This window comes from Mixophyes fleayi, chromosome 9 (genome assembly GCF_038048845.1).
Source record: "Mixophyes fleayi isolate aMixFle1 chromosome 9, aMixFle1.hap1, whole genome shotgun sequence".
Classification (NCBI taxonomy): domain Eukaryota; kingdom Metazoa; phylum Chordata; class Amphibia; order Anura; family Limnodynastidae; genus Mixophyes; species Mixophyes fleayi.
Window position 1 is genome coordinate 90,812,019 of NC_134410.1, and position 23,745 is coordinate 90,835,763.

Genomic DNA, 23,745 nt, shown 5'->3' on the forward strand with positions numbered 1-23,745 from the left:
CGGTTTCAGTTTTGCAATTGGCGGGAATACCCGGATCCGGCTCGGATCGCCATTGTTCGGGTGGGCTCAGATTTCAGATATCCAAACCCGCTCATCTCTACTTGGAATAATCTTAATTTAAAGGGGCACTGTCCGGTTAAATGTTTAAACGGGATCCCGACATTGCCGCTCGTCTGGAGAGTATGAGAAAACGATATGAGTTTGATGTGTAGCATAGATATTCTGCAAATTTGTGACTGTGGAGTTAATCCATAATCGAATACTACGATACCTTTGAAGAAAACTGGGGTCTGAGAATTTACGGGGAGCAGATCCGGTGCTTAATTATTTTATTATTAATTAATTATTATTAATTATTTCTCGCATCAGAAAAGATCTTCAACCAGAGGACTTATAAAGTCGTTCTTCATTTAATATTTTATCATTTCATGTATTTTTTTAGTAGTTTATTTTGTTTGATAGTTTATTGTGTAGTATCGTGTTCCTTGAGGACTGAGAAGGAGCCATTTTATTATACATTCATGTTTTTTTAGCATTTTCTGGGTATAAGTGCTATAAGGACGAGTAACTGCATCTTCTAATTTGAGCGCCTGTGAAAGCTGTGATTTTTTGGTTTTATATATCCCATATATAAGGGCTGCCAAGGGCAGGGGGGGCATTTGACCCTCCGGGCCTGATCCGTAGTGGGCTACCTTGGCCTTAGCCACCTGCATTTTTTCCTTTATAATGTTAATAATAGACTGCTGTTGAATCTTGGCCCCCGGGCTAAAATGTGCCAGCCCTCCCCTGAAGGCTGCCATGGAGTCTGAGAAGGAAATAAACGAGTTATGTTACCTGTTAATTTCTTTTCCTTGAAGAACTGCATGACAGCCCCAATATTTCCCTCCCATGTTTCTGTAGATATATATTTTTCAGAGGCAAATTGGGAAGTGCAAAGTTGCACTAAATACCATACTTGCCAACTCTCCCGAAATGTCCGGGAGACTCCCGCATTTTGGGTGGGTCTCCTCGACTCCCGGGAGTGTGTGGCAATCTCCCGCATTTGCCCGAATTTGGGCCGGGAATCGCAGCATTTGGCCCTGCCCCAGCTGTGAAATGACGTGTTTTGTCACGGGGGCGGGGCCAAAATGATGCAATTTCGGAGCCCCGCACGCCCACTTGCCCCAGGGAGGCTCCCGGACACCAACTCCAAAAAGTTGGTAAGTATGCTATATACCTTCTGATGGTGTCTATTTTTTTTCCTTTTACCAGATGATTAGGGATTTAACTATAATTATGGCTGCCATGGAGTTCTTCAAGTAAAATAAATTAACAGGTAACATAATTTGCTTATTTCTTTAACATGTGCTGTACATCTTTCATAATTCTGGCACTGTTTATAGCATGTGGTATACGTCTTCCATAATTCTTACACTGTCCACAACGTGTGTTATACCTGTTATATAATTATGATACTGCCCATATGATGTGGTTTTTTTTTGTCTTTCATATTTCTCATAGTTGCCTACTCTCCCGGAATGTCCGGGAGACTCCCGAGAGAGCAGGCAAAAATCCAAGATCCAGATTTCGGCGTTGTTGAAGATGACGGGAGGAGGAGCTAAATGCGGCATTGTGGCTCCGCCCCCTGCTGCGATTGGCTAAAATTAACAGAGGTTAACAGGAGGCGGAGCCTAACAGTGCCTGTGCGTGGCCACGCCCTTTCGACGGACCCCTCCCGGAAAGCTGCCTGCAAAAGTGGGCAAGTATGATATTTCTGACACTGTCCATAACATTTGTTTTAGAGCTAATTCATACACTGTCCATAACATGTGTCTTACATCTTTCATATTTCTAACACAGTCAATAACGTGTTATTAGTCCTCCCTAATTCTGACACTGTTCATAGCCTAGCTTCCATAATTCTGACACTGCAAATGTTTTAGAAAGTAATAATAGCAACTGAGCTACTAAAATTGTATCTAATTAGTAATTATGTTTTCTGACAGAACAAGCAATGAGACAGAGAATTACTTTGGCAATGGAAAACAGAATAATACAAAGCTACATGTCGTGGCAGTCTGTTTCGCGATTACTTTCTACAAGATTACCATTTTAATTTCATTATCATACTTATTTAAGCTATTGTGCAGTTTGCTGAGCTAGTCATGTGATGTATAGTAGCAGAAAAAAAATAACAGTAATACAATTCAAGCATATACTGCATCAATATCCAGGAGTAGGTCTACATGCTATAATGTCACTACAGTCACAATTCAAGAGTGATTACATTCATCACCTCTCTCTTCTGTCCTGTGGTTAGCATACAGGAGGAGGGATGGGGGAGGGATGGGAGGATGCAGTGTATAGTGAGGAATAATACAGACAGGCGCAGTGAAAGCATTCACTCTGTCCACATCCCCTCACATCTCCCTGCTCAACACAAGGTAGGCCCTTTTCCTCCACAAGACCATTTTCCCTTCCCCCCATTGGGTACTGCTTCACCCTCCAAAGATATTTTGTCCCTCTGCTTCATACAGTTATCACCCCTCCCTTCTAACGAAACTGTGATAGTGATGTGCTGATGCATTGCATCTTCTCAGATTAAATCCCATCCCAGGCCTAGACATGGAAACTGTTTATTAATAGGAATTGTGAATTTATTTGTATAAAAGTAGGAAGTGTGTGTGTGGGAAGGGGGGGGACATTTTATGACAGTGCATCTGTAGTTTATCAAGTAAATACCTGCTTTAAAGTCTGCATGTCTTGTGTATCTCCATGTATGTATTACATATGCATGTAATTTAATATCAGTATTTTGAATATGTATACTAAGCACAAGACACAATATAACAAGAAGCCTATGCCCTTATACAATCATATAGGCTAATAGTTTCAAATATTTGCTAGAAGTTCATCTATAAACCATACAATGTACTTTATACACATTCATTGTGGATTTTTGTCTAGGACATGAATTTACAAATATTGGTCCCCACTTATACATTGTGGAACTGATTCACTAAAGCTTGCAAAATGAAGGTATTGTGCGGTTTTTTTTTTGTTTTTTTAAAAAGCGTAATTTGGGCATATGCACATCTGTATTCAACTACAAGTAGATCTGAAGAAACTTCTCTTGCTAAATACGGGTCTAGGTACACTTTGCATATATTACACTTTGAGACAGACTCAACATACTGCAAGATACATACAATACATATGTGCAATATTAACTCCCAGGAGAACACACAGAATATAGAAATATATTCAATCATTGTCACCTGTTAATAATATAGTCATTAGCATAAACAAATTCACCCTCCCCCTCATAAAATATATTTATCTTGATGTTATTAATATCTACTGTACATAAAATGCATTTTTACAGTTGCTTTTTATTGCAAATATATGTTGTAGCATGCTTACATGAGTGTCATCACTATTACTCGGCACTTAAAACCGACCTGTAGCTGGTGCCAGAAATACAACAGAAAAACACGTACCTTACAGATGCCCAAAGCTTGAATCATACGCTGCCTGTGCGCTCGACCTTGGTACACCCTTACTGTACATTGACTACGTGCATACACCCCTTCCCCACCCCATTGTACCTCTAAAATTGTTCGCTGTCAGAAGTGTAATTTGTGTTTGAAGATGAATTAGATGTTCTTGTGTTCACTGACCTATAGTCAGTTTCTGGGCATGCACAGTGCAATTTAACGCAAAACACAGCATGTAATAATAATTAAGGCCAGTCGCATACATGTGAAGGATGCCCCTGGTGGCCTTAGCTGTAATTACAGGTGGTACTTTCTGCCCAGCTCGGCGATTCCCAAAGTGTGCGCTGCGGTTCCCAGGGGTGCCGCCGAGGCAAGGAAATGAAAAACAAAATACTTACCAATCCGGCGGCTCCCGGGACCCAGCGGCTTCTGGGACCCAGCATCCTCCTCACTTCTCTCACTTCTTACGCCTGACATATTCAATGAGAAGCAACAGGAGAGAGGAGGATGCTGGGTCCCGGGCACCGCTGGATTGGTAAGAAAACAGAAGAAAAGATAAAAGAAAGAAGGCCAAGTATGGTAAGTAAAGAAAGGGGAGGGGAAATGGTGATAGGAAACAGCACAGGAGGAGCAAAAGAATGAAGAAGGGGGCAGAGTGAGGATGAAGAGGGGCAGAGTGTGTGGATGAAGAGGGGCAGAGTGTGTGGATGAAGAGGGGCAGAGTGTGTGGATGACGAGGGGCAGAGTGTGTGGATGAAGAGGGGCAGAGTGTGTGGATGAAGAGAGGCACAGAGTGTGTGGATGAAGAGAGGCACAGAGTGTGTGGATGAAGAGAGGCACAGAGTGTGTGGATGAAGAGAGGCACAGAGTGTGTGGATGAAGAGAGGCACAGAGTGTGTGGAGGAAGAGAGGCACAGAGTGTGTGGAGGAAGAGAGGCACAGAGTGTGTGGATGAAGAGAGGCACAGAGTGTGTGGATGAAGAGAGGCACAGAGTGTGTGGATGAAGAGGGGCAGGGTGTGTGGATGAAGAGGGGCACAGAGTGTGTGGATGAAGAGGGGCAGAGTGTGTGGATGAAGAGGGGCAGAGTGTGTGGATGAAGAGGGGCAGAGTGTGTGGATGAAGAGGGGCAGAGTGTGTGGATGAAGAGAGGAAGAGTGTGTGGATGAAGAGGGGCAGAGTGTGTGGATGAAGAGGGGCAGAGTGTGTGGATGAAGAGGGGCAGAGTGTGTGGATGAAGAGGGGCAGAGTGTGTGGATGAAGAGGGGCAGAGTGTGTGGATGAAGAGAGGAAGAGTGTGTGGATGAAGAGAGGCACAGAGTGTGTGGATGAAGAGAGGCACAGAGTGTGTGGATGAAGAGAGGCACAGAGTGTGTGGATGAAGAGAGGCACAGAGTGTGTGGATGAAGAGAGGCACAGAGTGTGTGGATGAAGAGAGGCACAGAGTGTGTGGATGAAGAGAGGCACAGAGTGTGTGGATGAAGAGAGGCACAGAGTGTGTGGATGAAGAGAGGCACAGAGTGTTTGGATGAAGAGAGGCACAGAGTGTGTGGATGAAGAGAGGCACAGAGTGTGTGGATGAAGAGAGGCACAGAGTGTGTGGAGGAAGAGAGGCACAGAGTGTGTGGATGAAGAGAGGCACAGAGTGTGTGGATGAAGAGAGGCACAGAGTGTGTGGATGAAGGAGGGCACAGTGTGATCGTGAATGGGCACAGTGTGATGATATTTGTACATGTTGTTGTTTTATTTTGTTTGATCTTATTCCTCTTAATATTAGCTGTAAATTATTCTTTGACAGAAATATAATTGAAAAAAACATATAAAAATATTATTTTCCCTTGAATTTATGTGTGTTATTTTTGCAAACAACTTACTAAGTATTTCTGTCCTGAACTAAATACTTATTACGTTATTTTGACCCAACTATTTTAAAACAGGACTGCTCGGTACTTACTTTGGAGGGGTGCCTTGAAAAAATTATGGAGACTGTAAAGGTGCCGCCAACTGAAAAAGTTTGAGAACCATTGGCCCAGCTAGCTGGTGGGTATGGGCGACAAATATCAGAGGACCCCTACACCCCAATACATGGGTGTTTAACACAGTCATAATATGGAGTGGACACTAGTGTGTACAGTGCAAAAGTACATACATTTTTGGCACCAGACCATCTCAGTTCCAAAACAACTAAAACTTTATTACACTCCGGCTTCTCCTCCAGCATATAAGCATAATTGTTGCAGATACATTTTGCATGACAACTCTAACTCCTCCAACACACACTTAGCAGCAATAAAACAGTTGTGGCATTTCACATACCTTGTGTTATAGGTGTAGGTGTTGCACAGCATCAGTCAGAGCTCACTGTGTACACAGACAGACAGCAGGTATGGACCAGAGGTTCTTGCACTCTATTTGTGCATGCCATCCATTAACTCAGGGACCCTCCTCTACAACTTTAGCCACACTGCCTACATACAGCGACTCTCCCCCACCCGCTCATGTTATAGGGATACTTTCCAAAGGAGCTTTTCCTACTGCGACTGTACAGAGGGATTCCCCACTATCCAGGGTCCTGCCTTCATCCCTCTACTTGAGCAGATGATACATTTTTAGGGTACACTTCCAGATTATTATTATTGTTTGTAGGGACTCTTCTCCTTTTGTCCTGGCACTACACAAGGATGATGATGGAGGTCCACAAGGTGATAATATGGGCACATAGTGGTAATGAAGTCACAGTGTCTTGGAGAAGGGCCACTGGGTGATAATGAGATCATAGTGTGATGGAGGAGGGTCACTGGGTGATGAATGAGGACACAGTGTGATGGAGGAGGGCAACAGGGTGATAATGAGAACACAGTGTGATGGAGAAGGTATAGGGAGATGGAGAAGGGCCACTGGGTGATAATGAGGGCACTGTGATGGAGGAGGCACAGGGTGTTGAATGAGGACACGGTGTGATGGAGAAAGCACAGGGTGATGAATGAAGGGCACAGTATGATGGAGGAGGCACAGTGTGACAAGGAGGGGGCACAGTGTTATGAAGGAGGCTGCAGTGTGATGGAGGGGCAAAAGTGTGAATTCTCTAGTGAGAGGGAATAATAGGAGCAGGAACAGGAATAGATGGAGAGGATCAAGGAAATTAATTTCAATCTATCAAAATCCCTCAACTTTTGGGGGGTCCGGACATTTATTTCAATGTCGAAGTTCCATACTTCTAAATTTCCACTTCGACCGCTGATATAGTGTATATATTGATTAAAATGCTAATAAGGAAATAAGCTTCCAACCACCGATTTACTGTGGATCAGGTTTTTTTGTGTGAATTTAGAGTGGATCTGGCTTTTTGTGTGAATGTAGTGTGCATCTGTCATCTTGTAGAAATTTAGTGTGAATCTGTCATTTTTCTGAGAATTTAGCTTGAATCCGATGTTTTGTGTTGATCAAGCTGTTTGTTAGTCTGACTTTTGTGTCAATCTGCCTTTTTGTGCTAATTTAGTATGGATTCAACTTTTTGTATAAAATTAGTGTTATTCCCTCTTTTTCTGTGAATTTAATATAGATCCGACTTTTTGTGTGGACCTTAGTGTTTGTATGATTTTATTGTGGATCTGGCAATTTGTGTGGATCTCACATTTTGTATGAATTTAGTATTTTAGTAGAATTTTGTATGAATTTTGTGTGCATCTGGCTTTTCCTGTGAGTTGTTTTTTTGCATGACATTAGTGTGGACCTGCCTTTTTTTGTGAATTTTTTATGGATTTGACTTATTCTGTGGATTTAGTGTGGATTCGAGTGTGTGTGCGAACTTAGTATGGTTCTGACTTCTTGTGTGGATCTGACTTTTTGTATGAAATAGTGTGGATTCGAGTTTTCTGTGAATTTAGTATGTATTCGACTTTTTGTGTGAATTTAATGTAGATACAGGTATGTTTGTGTGAATTTATCATGGAATAGGTTTTTTGTGTAAATATAGTGTAGACCTGAATTTTTGTATGGATGGATCTGGTGTGTTTGTATGAATATAGTGTATATCCGACTTTTTGTGCAAATATACTATGGATCTATATAGAGTGTATATCATACTTGCCAACCTTATGTTGGCCGGGTCCAGGAGATCCTGGAGAGCAGGAAGGGTGTATGGGCGGAGGGGACGGGGCTTCACAATTCGCATCATTTTGGCCCCGCCCCTGGTGATGTAATGCCTGTTTTGGGTCTTTTTACAAAAAAGACCCCAGACAAGCATTACATCATTACGTATTCAAGTGCAAATTACTATCATGCAGTTTGGAGCCTGAAAATTCAAGTAGGCGGTGATGTGTTGTGGTTTAAAATCCCCTACATTTTGGGGTACTATTATTTCACTATCATATGTAAGCAATATTATTTCTTTATTTATTATTTCTATGAGGGCCATATATTTTAATGTATTTAATTTATGATGGGCACTATAAGTTATTAAAGTATTAAGTGGGGGCACAATTACAATAATTTAGTAATGGGGGCACTAGGCTTGATTTAATTAATATTTAGGAGACATTTTAACATCATTTACTTTTTCCCTGTTACCCACCAGCAGGATTGCTACCAGAAATTGCAGAGCCTGGTTCAAATCTGTAACAATCAGAGCCTCCCTGCTTTCCTTCTCCCACCCAACCCCAATTTTTGGTCAAATCTTTCCCAACATTTGGCTCTTCAGGAGTATCAGGAAGAGCCCTATGCTACTCAGCATGCGGCCTGGCATCTCTAGGTGTGGAGGCCTGATGCTGAGTAACATGGACTGTCACTGAAGGGCAGAGGGGGATTTATTCCCTGTTGAATTATTTATTTTATTTTCTAAACTAATTTAAGGCAAAATATCTGAAACAGCATGAGGTTTGAGCTATCTCGCCTCTCATTGCTACCTTTTTTTTATTTTGGTGCTTTATCTGGCAGAAATAGGGCTTCTACTTATACATAAAGGGGTCGGTGGCAGCATTACTACCTTTACCAGCTTCGGACTCCCTTGGTAGTAAGATGTACCAGGTGGCGCCAATGAAATTAACCCAATCCAAACCCTGGGGGAAGCCTTTTTAACTAGGTTGCGGAATTACAAGTACCACAATTCATCTCTAGATGGCGATAGAGTAAAATTAAAAAAAATGTTTATTCTCTGAAGAAAATATTTTTCAATTGTCATTTAAAAAATATATATATTAAATTGGTTTTATACCATTTAATATTTATTATTCATTTTTTTCCCATGTCTGGGCATGCATGAACTGGCTAGCCAAGTCAGAGTTGGGGGCGTGTCTTTCCTCATCTCTAAATCGCAGTGTAAAAATAAAGCTGGCCAGTATTGTGCGCTACATACAAAAGCAGCCAGTATTTTCCATGCATGCAAAAAAAAATGCATTTGCAACCCTTGCATTGCAGCATGGTTTGCCCAGAAGGAAATTTGCACCTTTTGTTTGCTTTGCTCCTAGCTCTAAATGAGGCCCACTGTGTATGTCTGTGTAAAAGGGCTGACTTTTGTTAATGTCTGCCAATTATGTGTCTCTGAGCAATACATACAGAGTGATAGTGAAGGTGGTCATACTACATAGTGAAGCCAGTCACAGTACATACAGAATGATAGGCATGGGAGCAATGCTATATGCAGGCATGCAGGGTAATAGTGGACAGGCAGAAAGGGGGGTTACATTAGCTTGTGTATTACTATGCAGTGATTCCTTTGTCTCTGAAAGACCAAATTATCAAGAGCAAGAAGAGTGCAGAAGACAACACTGGACAGAGATCACACTGACTACAGGCGAAGCAAGGGGAGCAGCAGGGGGCTCTGGCCAAACAACGGGGGACACACTGGAGAAGCAAAGTGCAAGAACCCAGGTAAGTAACCTTTGGAGACCAGGGGGTAAATGTATGAACCTCCGGATTCTTCAACTCGCCGGAGTTGAAGAATCCGGAGGTTCATACATTTACCCCAAGGTTTTCCTTTATCATCATCATCATCACCATTTATTTATATAATGCCACTAATTCTGCAGCGCTATACAGAGAACTCATTCACATCAGTCCCTGCCCTATTGGAGCTTACAGTCTAAATTTCCTAACGCACACAAACACATAGAGACTAGGGTCAATTTGATAGGAGCCAATTAACCTACTAGTATGTTTTTTTTTGGAGTGTGGGAGGAAACCGGAGCACTTGGAGGAAACCTATGCAAACACGGGGAGAACATACCAACATACCATGACACAAGTGCTGTGAGGCAGAAGTGCTAACCACCGTGTCCCTTAGGATATTCCCCCTAAAACTAAATTTCCATATTTGGTGTGGAATTATACTTCTAGTATGTCTCTTTAAACTGACATATGTACCAAGATGGAGACCTCAGGCAGATTTATATGATGCTACAGCTGTAAAATTATTTATTTGGTTACTGTAGTTAAGGAGAACATGGTTGATTAAAACAAGCTTTTATGGGCACGTGACAAATTTATGATGAAAAAAAGTTGAATAAACTTTGAAGAAGTATTTGTCCAATGTAAGTGGAATCAAATATCTCATAAAGTCATACACTGCTTTTTTTTCTTTTTTTTAAGCAAATGTTTATTGACGGTCAGATAAGATACACAGTAAAAATCAATTACATTTTACATCATGTAGAGTACATTAGTTGTAGAGCTCTCTGTATGCTGGCAAGGGTAGAAGTCAGACTCTATAAAGATATGCAAAAACAAAAGAAATAGAGCAAGAAAAAGAGAAGAAGAGAGAAACAAAGAAATAGAGAGGTAGGAAATAAAAGAAGATAGGAGGAACAGTGGTGTTGTCAGGAACCACCCCAGGATTAAAGGGGCAGAGAGTATAAATGGGAAGGGGGGATGAATGGGAGGAGGGTTTGACCTATGTAAAGGGGGAGCGGTATTGGAAGTAGGACATCCATGGATAAAGGTTTTGGAGGAGTTACGTATAATGCTGGACATGTGGAATAAGAAATAATGTTGCAAGCTAATTTATTTTTGCGCCTAGTGGCCAAGGTTCCCCTTGGCCACTAGGCACAAAAATAAATTAGCTTGCAACATTATTTCTTATTCCACATGTCAAATCACAGATCCTCCCCCCCCCCCCCCCCTCCTTCATCGCTGTGACTAACAATATTTGGAAAACTCATCGCATGGAGTACATGACCAGCATTATACGTAACGCCTCCAAAACCTTTATCCATGGATGTCCTACTTCCAATACCGCTCCCCCTTTACATAGGTCAAGGGGGTAGAAGAAAAAGTTTAGGGTCGAGGGGAAGGAAAATTTTAATCACAGTTTCTATCAGGGATTTAACCTCATGCCAAAAGGGGATCAATTTTGGGCAGTCCCACCATATTGTCACTCACCGGACCGTGAGTGCCTCTTCCCGGACATTTAGGAACCGTGGTCGTCCTCTATCCTGAGGGTCTGCGCATGCGCAGCCCTTTCCTATACTTCAGTGTATGTCCCTTTAACTCAATTGGCAGATCAGGCAACACTCCCTATATTAAGCACCTGTGGTCAACACCACGTTGCCTGATCTTGGAGTCTCATTCCCCATGAGCCTCTGAAGGTGTTCCTGTGTTTCCTCGTGTATTCAGCGCTGCTGATTCCTGTGGTTTCCAAACCACTTCTACCTCTGTGGTTTCCTAACCACTTCTACTACTGTGGTTCCCATACCACTTCTACCATCAACTGTATCATCGTGACTGTTTGCTGATTCCTATCCGCTGCCTCCGTGCACTACAGTCTCCTATACCACTTCAACGCTATTATATTCCATAGTGACTGTTTGCTGATTCCTATCCGCTGCCTCCGTGCACTACAGTCTCCTATACCACTTCAACGCTATTATATTTCATAGTGACTGTTTGCTGATTCCTATCCGCTGCCTCCGTGCACTACAGCTTTCTCTCCTTATCCACTCACCTGTTCATCATCAAGTCTGTGAGCTGATTCCTAGCCGCTGCCCCCGTGCACTGCAGTCTCCAGCTTGCAACTCGTCTGTGTTCATCATCGTGACTGTGAGCTGATTCCTATCCGCTGCCTCCGTGCACTACAGCCTCCAGCTGGCAACTCGCCTGTGTTCATCATCGTGACTGTGAGTTGATTCCTATCCGCTGCCTCCGTGCACTACAACCTCCAGCTGGCAACTCGCCTGTGTTCATCATCATGACCGTGAGCTGATTCCTATCCGCTGCCTCCGTGCACTACAGCCTCCAGCTGGCAACTCGCCTGTGTTCATCATCGTGACTGCAAGCTGATTCCTATCCGCTGCTCCTGTGCACCTCAGCCTCATCTCATCTCTCCCGTGGGTCCGCAGAGTCCTGCTGCCGCTGCCAGTCCTATCGTCCATCTACTGCTGATCCGCTCTCCACGCCTTCCTGGTTCCCCTGGTCGATACCCTCCTGTCAGCATTGGATTCGTGTCCCTGTTGGTCTACTTACCTGTGCGCTGCACCTACTAGACTCCTGCTTCTTACATCCAGGGACTTCTCAGCCTGTCGGCCTCCTGCCGCCCAGGTATCACTGCACTCCTGTCTGACTGCCTTCTGAACCACGGTATGCATACTTCTCATTGACTGTGCTGGTGTATTGCATATCTTGCTGGACTGTGTTGGTTCTCCTCTGGAGTCTGCAATCCGCTGAGTCTTTTGCCATCATTGACTGTGTTACCTTGTGCTGGACTACTTCAGAGACTTCCTACATTTGCAGACCTGTTCAGTCATTTATATATATTGTGCATATTACTGTGGATCGTGTTTAATGTGCCCGTGTACATCCTGTGTTGCAGTCTCTCCCCGTACACCTCCTCACATATATTTTCAGTGGTACAACTTGCTGAAGGCAGACCACTGATTCCTGTTCCAGTATCACCTGTTCCATTCCTCTCACATAGCAGTGGTACAACTTGCTACCGCAGACCACTGACTTCCCGGATACCTCCACTTGGATTCCATTCCTTCACTCAGACAGCGGTACCACTTGCTATCCGCAGACCGCTGACTCTCATCACCTCCTCGTTTCTGTTGGACATTCCTCCTCACTATAGCAGTGGTACAACTTGCTAACGCAGACCACTGACTACCTCCACTTGCCCTTGTCCATACAGTTCCTCGTGTATTATCACCTCCATATTACCAGTGCTGCTAGTCATAGACTTTCCTGAGCATCTCATCATCTACTATTGCCTGTTCAGTGATCACCCTGCTACCAGAGTACACTATTACCATCTACATTGCTCTGGTAAGCTTACCACCTGGTGATCCCTGGGTAAAGACTCCTAGTGCCCTTGACACATATATGTAGAAATGAACCCGAATTTTCGACCATTACTCGTCATCAAGTGGGTAGCCCAAGTCCCGCTCCCATGATGGTAGAGTGAAGGTTGCGAATTTGTTATTATTGGTAAAAGTTCCGTGTAGGCAGGCCAAATTTTGCTTGAATGTCTGCAAATTGGGGGAATAATACACTGCACGTGATGTCGTTTAATAAACGTATCTGTCACGGTAACCGTTGATAGCAGGTCTTTACGATGCGAATCCTAGGGTTCGTACAGTTTGACACTACTCCAACAGAGCGCGGAGTCTAATGAGCAGATGGTTTTCACCAGGAACCGCTGGAAAGCAGTATGGTCTTAGCTGCGTCTGCTCGCAGGTCGCGGCCCCTGCTAGAGTACTGAGCGAGACCCTCTTGGGAAATCAGGAGACAATGGAATAGCAGATACTTGGTTGGAGCATAAGCTCTGAGGGCAAGGAGAATAGTAGGTTTCTAGATTGGAGCGTCAGCTCACTAGACAAGTAGAATTGCAGGTTCTTGATTGGCGCATCAGCTCACTAGACAAGTAGAATAGTAGGTTTCTTGATTGAAGCGTCAGCTCACTAGACAAGTAGAATTGAAGGTTCTTGATTGGAGCGTCAGCTCATTAGACAAGTAGAATAGTAGGTTTCTTGATTGGAGCGTCAGCTCACTAGACAAGTAGAATAGTAGGTTTCTTGATTGGAGCGTCAGCTCACTAGACAAGTAGAATAGTAGGTTTCTTGATTGGAGCGTCAGCTCACTAGACAAGTAGAATAGTAGGTTTCTTGATTGGAGCGTCAGCTCACTAAACAAGTAGAAAAGCAGGTTTAGATAGGAGCGTCAGCTCACTGGACAAATGGAATAGCGGGTTCTTGATTGAATTGTCAGCTCACTGGACAAGAGTCAGGATAGAGAGCAGCCACGACCAGGCACCCAGGGGCAACTGAAGAACAGGCACTGAATCAATAAAGGAGGGGCCTTTTGTATTTTAGCGCCAGGATTGCCTGCCCAATAGGGAAGCCGGCAGAGGTTTTAAAAGTTGCGGCTCTGCGCATGCGCAGACCCGAATCCAAGATGGCGGCGCCCAGGACGGAGCGGACCACCGGAGCCAGGTAAGTTTGTCGGGGGTCGGGTGAGCTGCCCGATACCCCGGCGAGTGACAGTATCCCTCGGGAGAGAACGAGGAGTAATGTAGTTTAGATAGTTGAAAATGGGGACTAATGGGTAGGGATGTGGGGAGAGACCATACAATCTGGTGGATGAGTCCCATATAGCCGGAGAGAGGGAGACTGTGGAATGAGTCAGGGCTTTTTTGGGACGACGCGCCCTTGGGAGCTATAGAAGGGAAGCAGGTGTAAGCAGTCCCAGACTCTCAGCCTCAAAAGTTACCCAAATCCTAGCAGATATCGGACTATTCCATAAGACACACTGAGCGAGCTGGGCCGAAAGGTAATATCTTTTGAAATTAGGTATACCGAGACCACCACCCCATGAGGGCCTCTACAGAATCCTGAGTCGTATACGTGGACGTCTACCTGCCCAAATAAATTTCGATGATTCGTATTGAAGGAATTTAAATTTGTAAGGAGGAATGCGAATGCGAATGGGAAGAGTTTGGAAGAGGTATAATAGTCTAGGAAGAATATTAATTTTAAAAGCATTAATACGGCCTATCCAGGAGATAAATTGTTGGGACCAGATGTTAAAATCTTTGTTTATTAGGGATAGGGTGTGGGGGAAGTTAGCTTGGAGGAGGTGGGAAAGATTTTTGGTGAAGAAGACGCCAAGGTATTTTATTTTGTGGTAATGCCAGGCGAATGGAAACGTATGAGCTAAAATTAGTTTGCTTGAGAAATAGAAAAATCTAGAGTCGGATTTCACGAGTTTTGAATTCTATAAGTACCGCCCTCCACGGAGATCTGGCACCATTTCACAGAGAGACACAAAAGAGGTAGCAGGGTTCTTGGCAGTCTCCAGTGCAGTTGAGCAGCGTCATTAAGGAAAATTAAAGAGAAGGGTTGGCAGTGTTCTTAAAAGTTTCCAGTCGCATTCTATACAGTTATAGCTCACCCAGAAACAGGAGAGGTGGCAGTTTTCAGTGCTGAAATAGAAATAATAAGGCTGGCAGTGTTCTTAAAAGTCTCCAGTCGCATTGTACTGTGTCATCAAATTGGATTCACATCAGTCCACAGTAGACCAGGAGCACCGAACAGCTGGTAATCCCTCTAGTCATGATACTAAACACATCAATGGTGTACATACATTGGGCACCAATCTTTAAACACAGCAGGATTAAGGCACTTTTCTTCAATGTAACGACAATCAGCAATCCTATTTCTTTTGGCTAGAACTAAAAAAAACCATAACATAGTGTAGCATGTCTTAATCACATAAGGTCCCAAAAGTTTAACCACAAAGACTCCATTTAAACACTGTGTGGCTAATGTTGTTATAAACACCAACAACAGCAAGGTCTGTGATTCTTCTGTGACACCTTGACCCTAATAGACATATGCTTAAAGTGTTTCCACTTCAAATGAGCCTTCAGATATACATCAAACCCTCTTTCCTCCTTCCTTCACTGGAATATCGCTTTATTCTTTATGATGCGTGCAAAAAAATGGCAAACAGGAAGGATCTAGTGTATTACTTTTTACTTCTTGCATGAATAATTAAAAACAATCGATTTTCCATAAAACAAACATAAAATCAATCCACAAACAGATATAACAGGGATTCGTAACAAATGTAAGCAGAAAACAGGCATAAATGTCAAAAGTCCGATTCAGTTCCACATCAAGTTAGGTCCCCTCTGCTGCCAACGCGTTTCAACTCTTCCCGAGTCTTTATCATGGCTGGAGTGATCCTACAGATAATCTTTTGCAGATTTTATACCCTGTGCCAGATAGAAATGAGGCTTGGAGGTCTCGTTCCTTCCACGTTGTAATCACCTCCCTCACCATATCGCCGGACCGGAAGTGACCCAATGCCCCACTTCCGGTGTGCATCTGTGACATTTAGGACTATTAAAGTTATACAAAATAAATTATGCAAGAAAAAACATAGTCTTTATCTTCTAAGCCTGTTGCTAGGTATTACATATCGCTATGTCTCCAAACTGGAAATGACCCAATACCCCACTTCCGGTATGCGTATATGACATACAGGGCTAATAAAGTTGTACATAAAAGCACTCTTTATCTTCTAAATCTATTATTGGACAATACATGTTGCATGAAACAAACGGTATAATAGCGATATGCATTCTTCTGTCTTTCTGAATGTCCTTGATGAGTCTTTTAATTCAGTTGCTTCATTGTTCAGTTTGTGAACATGCCCCATATAAAAAAACAAAACACATAAAAATGACAGAAAATAAACATGTAATTATGTATCCAAATACTCATCACATAATAAACAATATCCATCACAATATGATTTAATATGTGTTTCTCCTTTTTTCCTGACTAGGATGAATGGTTTGTCTTAATAGAAACAGACATAAAGAGACCTCTTTCTTATATTTAGACCTATAATGACCTTTTTCATTAGGGGGGGAACTTTTTATTCCAAAAGAGAAAAAGGTTGAAGAAACACATAAGAATTTTTCAATGTAGATTGAGTATTATCAGCGCTCCTAAGATCTGTATCCCAATATGTACATACTTGAAGAGGGTTCCCTTTCTTCTAAATGTACCAGAATACTAAACACATCAATGGTGTACATACATTGGGCGCCAATCTTTAAACACGGCACTTTTCTTAAATGTAACGACAATCAGCAATTCTATCTCTTTTGGCCAGAACTCAAAAAAATATTCCTCTAGTCATGATGCTAGTAATCCATCTATGTCATCTGCTAAAGCATATGTTCAAGTGCATAGTGGTTTTAAGTCAGGGAAACAAAAATGTTTTAAAAAAAACGTTTACCTTTAAAAAAAAAATACCTCTCTAATAAAGGTGAAAGTTTCCTGTAGAAAAACATAAAATTTCCAACATGCCATTCTACCCAAAATATTAACAAGCATACCAGCATCAGCTAGCTCCCTTCTCTCAGCTAGATCCCAGCACCTGCAATCTACTCTGTCATCATCGTCAAACTCATACTCACCCTCATCAGCATGTACATTATCCTTACACAATACTAATTCATCCACGCTGGAAACCACCATTACAGAAGTCTCTGTACTTTGATGTAATTGTCGGTAATGGCATTCCTTATGTAATTTGTAGTTTATTTTACGACAGAGCTGTCATGATTTTTGGGCAATTCCTTTAGACCAGACCAAATGTCAAAATGTTGTGCTGACTCATCTGCATCACCACTGGGTGTCTTGGGAAAGCTAAGTTTTTTCCTAGCAGCAGTTGCAGCTCTCATAATAGTGATGCCGCTATCAGAAATAACATATCCTCAGGAGAGTCCAAGCGGGATAAGCCATATTGCAATGACATCCCTTAGTTTTTCAAACAGGTTGTCAGCTGTATGCCTCTTAGTGTAGCTGGCGATACATAAATGTAGGATACATCTTTGTATTTGCAACAGGAGGAGGGGGATATTTGTGCAGCTGGCGGTGGCGCTAATGAGGATGTTGATGAGGATGATGTTGTTTGTGTAAGTCCTGCACCAGTTCTTGCAAGTGATAAAAAGAATGCCGCTGTCATGCCTGTGCATAAGACCAAAAACATCCACCTCTTATGTGTGGAATTGTTTTTACCAAATCCTGACAACAGTTGTCTAGCCATTTGTAGCATTTGTAAAGCAACACTGACAACACCTTCCTCATCAATATCCTCACTAGTGATCAGAATTAGTCCGGCATCCAAGATGCTAAGGCTAAATGACTTCTCCCATGTAAAGGATTCCTCTGAAGAATTCTTGAGCGTTAGTCCCACTGCTGCTGCTGAGGGTGGATCTTCAACCCAGAAGTAGACCAAGAAGAAGGCTACTAGTAGTTTACAACAATTGTCTGTTAAACAATCCTTTGCAAGAGGAAGCAAGTATGAAAGTTGTCACCCAGTCGCAAAGCGGTTCTCAGACGCTATGGCGACTATGTTAGTATTAGATCTGCGTCCAATATCCACTATTAATGCAGCTGCTTTTAGACAGTTAATTAAGGTCTTGTGTCACCGTTACCACATTCCATCATGACACCTATGCTGTAACTCAACCTGATCCTACTATCACCATCCAAAGAATGGTGGAGGATAATTTTAATGACAGCGTACAAATAAACCTGTCAGACAGTCACTTTACATACTGGAAGGAAAAAAGGCTATTTAGAGACCCATGTACAAACTCGCTTTGCAATACCTAAGCTGCCTACTCCAGAGTGTACTCGGAAAGAGTTTTCAACACAGTGATCGGCGTAGGAGGCTACTTCCTAAAAATGTGGAAAAGATGATATTCATCAACATGAACTACAAATTCCTCCAGAAAGGCCTTTACCGCCATTTACATCACAGTACAGAGATTTCTGTAATGGTGCATTCCACCGGGGATGATTTCGTGTGAGGATGATGTACACTCTGATGAGGGTGAGGATGATGACAACAACATCTTACCACTGTAGAGTTCATTGACAGCACTGTTGGGCTTAAGGCAGCTAAGCTATTGATAGCTTGTTTTGTGGAGGCCCAAACAAAGCAAGCACTTCAGCCACAAAACTGGCACTCCTTGTTGCTGGAGTGCTTGCTTTGTTAAACTGCACATGTCCTTTTCAATATCTTACATAAGGGAGTTTGGGAGGGCCCAAAGACAATTCCATCTTGCACCACTTTTCTTTGCTGCCGCTGCTGTATGTCAATGTTACCTAGATGTGCTCTGAACTGTCGTGTGTTTGTGCCGTTGCTCTGTCGCTTAGTATCCAGCCAGCTTGCTGCAGTCTTTGGCCGAAAGTGAATGAAAATAATATGGTGACTTGTGAGGTGTTCAAAATAGACTGGAAATTAGTGTTATTGAAGTTAATAATAATGTAGGAACAAAAGAAGAGCAAAATTATGTGATTTTAGCATATTTTTGTAAAAAATACAGATCCAAAACCAAAACACACGAGGGCGGTTTTGCCCAAATCAATGCCAAAACACGAATTTAATACAGATCTCTAATTAAAAAGGATCTCTAAGGTAGATGAATCCCCTTAACCAATCTGGTGTATATGCCACTCTTAGAACAGATAAAATATAAAATCCAGTGATGACTGTAGACTTTTTCCCCACAGGTATTATGCTTAGAGAAAACTTTCTTGATTTATAGCCTTGTGTTTACCACCTCCAATTCCATATGGATCCTTTCCACAATATAGGCTCCAAGTCTATGCAGAAAGAAACAGAAGGTATATCTAGTGTATTACCCTCTTATTAATTGACAATAAATAAATAATCATTGCAATTACAATCTAAAACCTACAATAAGCAGCCATAATCCGATGAATGGAATACCCATACCGGATAGCCCGTTTGTAAAAGCAGGAGGAAAAAGACAGTTGATGTGCCTGAAATCCTTGTTCCTTAAACAAATAGTAGTTTTCTCTCCCTATGGAAGATTCCAGCCTCTCTCCCCAGGTAATAAGAAAAAAATAACACTTGACGGGAATACCTTTTATCTTCATTTCAGATTTTACAAACTACAACAAACATATAAAGCTTTTAAATATAGATAACAATAAACTAAAAACTGTAAGCAGGACTCCTACGTGACTTATAATATCCATATAATTTACAATGTGAAGTGCATTATCCCATATATCTTTATATGTAGGTATGGAGTCAGTTGTGTCTGGACCAGGCATATTATAATAAAGGAGTATATGGAACCTGTTTATATAATGTTCCTTAGGGTGTAATATTACACTGTATTAATATATTCTTTATGGTAAATTGTATATAATTTTTTTTATTTATGTGGGATGATCACGTTTTAAGCATAGATATGTAAACTGTGGGGTCTTTTCAACGCGTTTACAATGGGAAGATGGCTGCTTTCTTTTTTTTACGTTGGATGAAGGCATTTTAAGCATATACATGCACACTGCAGTTTTTTCTATGTGTTTTCAGAGGGAAGATGGCTGTATCTTTTTTTATTTACATGGGATTATTGCATTTTAAGCATTGACATGCACACTTTAAATTGTTTTCTTTGCGTTTCCAGTGGGAAGGTGTCTATATAATTTTTATTTACATGTGATGATTACGTTTTAAGCATAGTGGAGTGTTTTCTATGCATTTCCAGTGGGATGTTGGCTATATCGTTTTTATTTACGTGGGATGATAGCGTTTTATGCACAGATATTTACAACTGGGAGTGTTTTCTATGTGTTTCCAGTGGGAAAGTGGCTCTATCTTCTCTATTGATGTGGGATGATGGCGTTTTAATTATAGACATGCACACTGTGGAGTGTGCTCCATGCATTTTCAGTGGGTTGATGAATATATATTTTGTATTTACATGGGCTGAAAAAAGATATCGTCATCTTCTCACTGGAAATGCATAGTGTCAGTTGTGTATATCTAGACTTAAAAAGCCTTCATCCCAAACAAAATACTGATTGTCTGGATCCTGGAATATTGGGTCCCTGTTTGGAAAAGAATAGGTACATGAAATATGGAAAGTCTAGCAATGAATGAACATTCTAGACCTCACTCCCTCTGACCAGTTCCAATGTTAAATCAATAACACCATCGTTTATTGTTTAGGCCTTCCAGCCTGCAACCAGCCTGACATTAAATTAATACCATTCACATTTAATAAATTGGTCTATTTCTCCCCAACATAAAATTAAGTATGTGGCTAAGTGGTTAGCACTTCTGCCTCACAGCACTGGGATCATGAGTTCAATTCCCGACCATGGCCTTATCTGTGTGGAGCTTGTATGTTCTCCCCGTGTTTGCATGGGTTTCCTCCGGGTGCTCCGGTTTCCTCCCACACTCCAAAAACATACTGGTAGGTTAATTGGCTGCTATCAAAATTGATCCTAGTCTCTCTCACTGTCTGTGTGTGTGTATGTTAGGAAATTTAGACTGTAAGCTCCAAAAGGGCAGGGACAGATGTGAATGAGTTCTCTGTACAGCGCTGCGGAATCAGTGGCGCTATATAAATAAATGATGATGATGAATAAATATACCTGCCCACCATACCTATCTCAAACAGGCCAGACATTAAATAATTTTTATTCACATTTAATAAAGTGCCTTTCCTCTCCCCAAACTCATTCCCATATACAAATAATAGCCCCCAACCACTCAGCATTAAATTAATTGTAACATCACCCTATATTAAATTAATAGGCCCCTCCATGTCCCCCCTATTAAATTAAATAGCCCAACCAATAAATTAATATCTTACACCCACAACCAGACCTTCACCATTAAATTAATCACCCAATCTCCCACCTACATTACAATGCCATGCTAAACCAAAAAGGTAAGGTGATTTTTAACCTCAGATGTATACTAAGCATGCAATTTGTGAAAACCAGTACCAGATAGCCACCAACCTGAGTAACTGCACAGAGAGTAAATGTTGGATGCACAGTTCCAGCATAAAAGGCATTCTTATCATGTTTGTTAGGGATAATTAGTATCAGATGTTTGTGAAGTGCAAAATAATCAAGGGCCATTTTGTTGTATCAAAGGTAGCATTGTTTGACTTAATTTGTAGTTATCAGCATGAAAAATTAAAATGGAGAATTTCCTACACACTTTGCAAAAGAAATATGTCCTTAGAATTTGTTTCCTAGCAGGACATTAAGAGAGCTCCCTCCCTCCACATTTACCTTTCTTCTTTCAGCGCTGAAGGTTTCTTCTGTCAGCCTCTTTCTGCCTGTACGTGTGTGGAGGTGTGCATGTAAGGTGTTGCGCCGTCACATGAGAAACTTTCTCTACATCTGCTGGTGTTCCAGCAAAAAAGTTTCCCACTGTTGGTATATTATTTTATTTTACTTTTAGTAATAAATATTGTTTTTGGGATATACAACCAATTCTCGGTGATTTAATGGGAAAACAGACAAGGAATTTTAATATATTTTTTAACCCTATAAGACCAGCACTGTGTAATTCTATTAATCTATGTGTTTCATTATTGGGGGAGAATAGCAATTGTCTCTACCACTAGCAGCAGGTCTAACTATAGCGCCAAAACATTTGGGTGTTATTTTCTAGTATATAGATCTGTTACAGTGCTGGTTACTCCCATGAGAGAACAACTTGGATGGGGTAGCGATCAGAGCCACCTCAACCAGCCAAGTCACTTAGTCCTGAGAGATCAGGTTGTGAGGGACCAAGCTGAAGTCAATGAGTTGGAGAATGTGGGGGATGAAGATGAGATTGATGTATTGGAGAATTAGAATAGTGAGGGACAAAGCTGAAGTAAACAGGAAAACAACACAGGACTCTTGAATCACCAGCAGAGAAACAAAATATCAACTTTGCTTGTGCAAAGATGGATAGGAGTGAGAGAGCCTTACAAAGGATGCATGCAAGTGTCTTGCTTGACTTGACCTTCAGCAAAGTCCTGATTGCAGATTTTAAAAAGAATGTGCAGCTGTCAGTGTAGATGGAGCACTGTCAACTGTTATCTGTAGCTGGTATTTTGACAGATCCTCATAGGATAGTAATCCAAAGAGATAAGGAGGAACACGGATTGTGAAAAGTGTACTTGTACATAGTGATGTGTTGATGATCACTTTCCCCATGTATATTCAACCAACGCTGGGCCATCTCACTGTGCTTAGAAAGTCTCAGGGCCATCTTGCAATATGTCATGTTTATAATCTTAACAGGAGACATTTACCAGATTTTAGTAGGTAATATTCTTCTGAACCAAAAGTTTTTGAAGTTTAATCCAGTGATCGAAGTAGGGGTGTATACGGTGGTATGCCATACCAACACTTTTACTGCCTTCATTATAAAACTATCAAATTTCATTCCCATTCCGTTGTTCATACTGCCACTTCTAAATTTTCATACCACTACTTCTAAATTTCCACTTCGACCACTGGTTAATACACATGCTCAAATGAAAGGATTTTATCCAAGTTATCACCCTTTACTTTATTTCCTTATGCGCTTTATCAAATATTACAATTTCCTCAGAGGGTAATGCATGTAGTATGAATGAGTGACAGCCAAGACTACAAGAGCACTATCACTATTTCCTGCTATCCATTTTAAAAACAGTAGTGCAAGAGTTAAGAGGCCACCACTTTACACTTTTAACGTGGCAAACAGTCAGCTTGCTGCATTAAATTACAAAACAAATGGATACAAAAGAGTTGAGGGTCCAAAGAGCAGCATTGTAGCAAAAAAAAAAAAAAAGGCAAGCTGTGAATAGTTCATAGGTTTGAATATGACAGTTGGCAGTGCTTTGAGGTGATGTTTTCATTTTTGACATGTATTTCTTTCATGGACCAGACATGGATAACATGGCAGAGCTGTAACTATACATTTTAATGCTCTGGGTGAGAAAAACACTGGCGCCTCCCTCCAATTTTTGTGGGGGAATAGTAGGCACTGTAAAGCTGGGGAGGGGGGGGGGGGGGAGGAGGTGGCAGGGTGTTGTGAGCTGAGATAAAATATTAGAATCAAGGTAATTGTAGTGTTTACCTATAGCAGTGATGGCTAACCTTTTCAGCTTGGTGTGTCGAAAATCGGAAAAAAGTATTGCCGTCCTTGGGTCGTGTGTCACTTCAAGAAATATCCATAATTTTGTGATATTTACAGCCCTAATAAAGAAAGAGTTATATTTTTAATATATTTGTACTATTTATTAGTTCGAAAAGCAAAAACAAATAATGATTTACCTTAGTGACTTTTCTGTTGCTGAATTGCATTTGATAGATCTTCAATTGCAGGTTTGTATTTTGTGCACTTCAGGGCCAAGCAAGCGCTGCTAACTTCATCTGTCAGTCTGTTTATTTTATTTGTTTTAATATTATTTAATGCTGAGAATAAAGTCTCACAAAAGTATG

The 23,745-nt window shown here is 41.5% G+C and overlaps 1 protein-coding gene across 1 annotated transcript in view; it reads left to right on the forward strand.

Annotated features, from left to right (window-relative positions):
- The first annotated feature begins 1,063 nt into the window (after positions 1 to 1,063).
- Positions 1,064 to 23,745, forward strand: part of LOC142100830 (dystrophin-related protein 2-like) — a 120,836-nt gene continuing 98,154 nt past the window's right edge. Inside the window, exon 1 of the mRNA XM_075184678.1 lies at positions 1,064 to 2,423. The gene's annotated coding sequence lies outside the window, so the exon portion shown is untranslated. The remainder of the gene's footprint in view (positions 2,424 to 23,745) is intronic.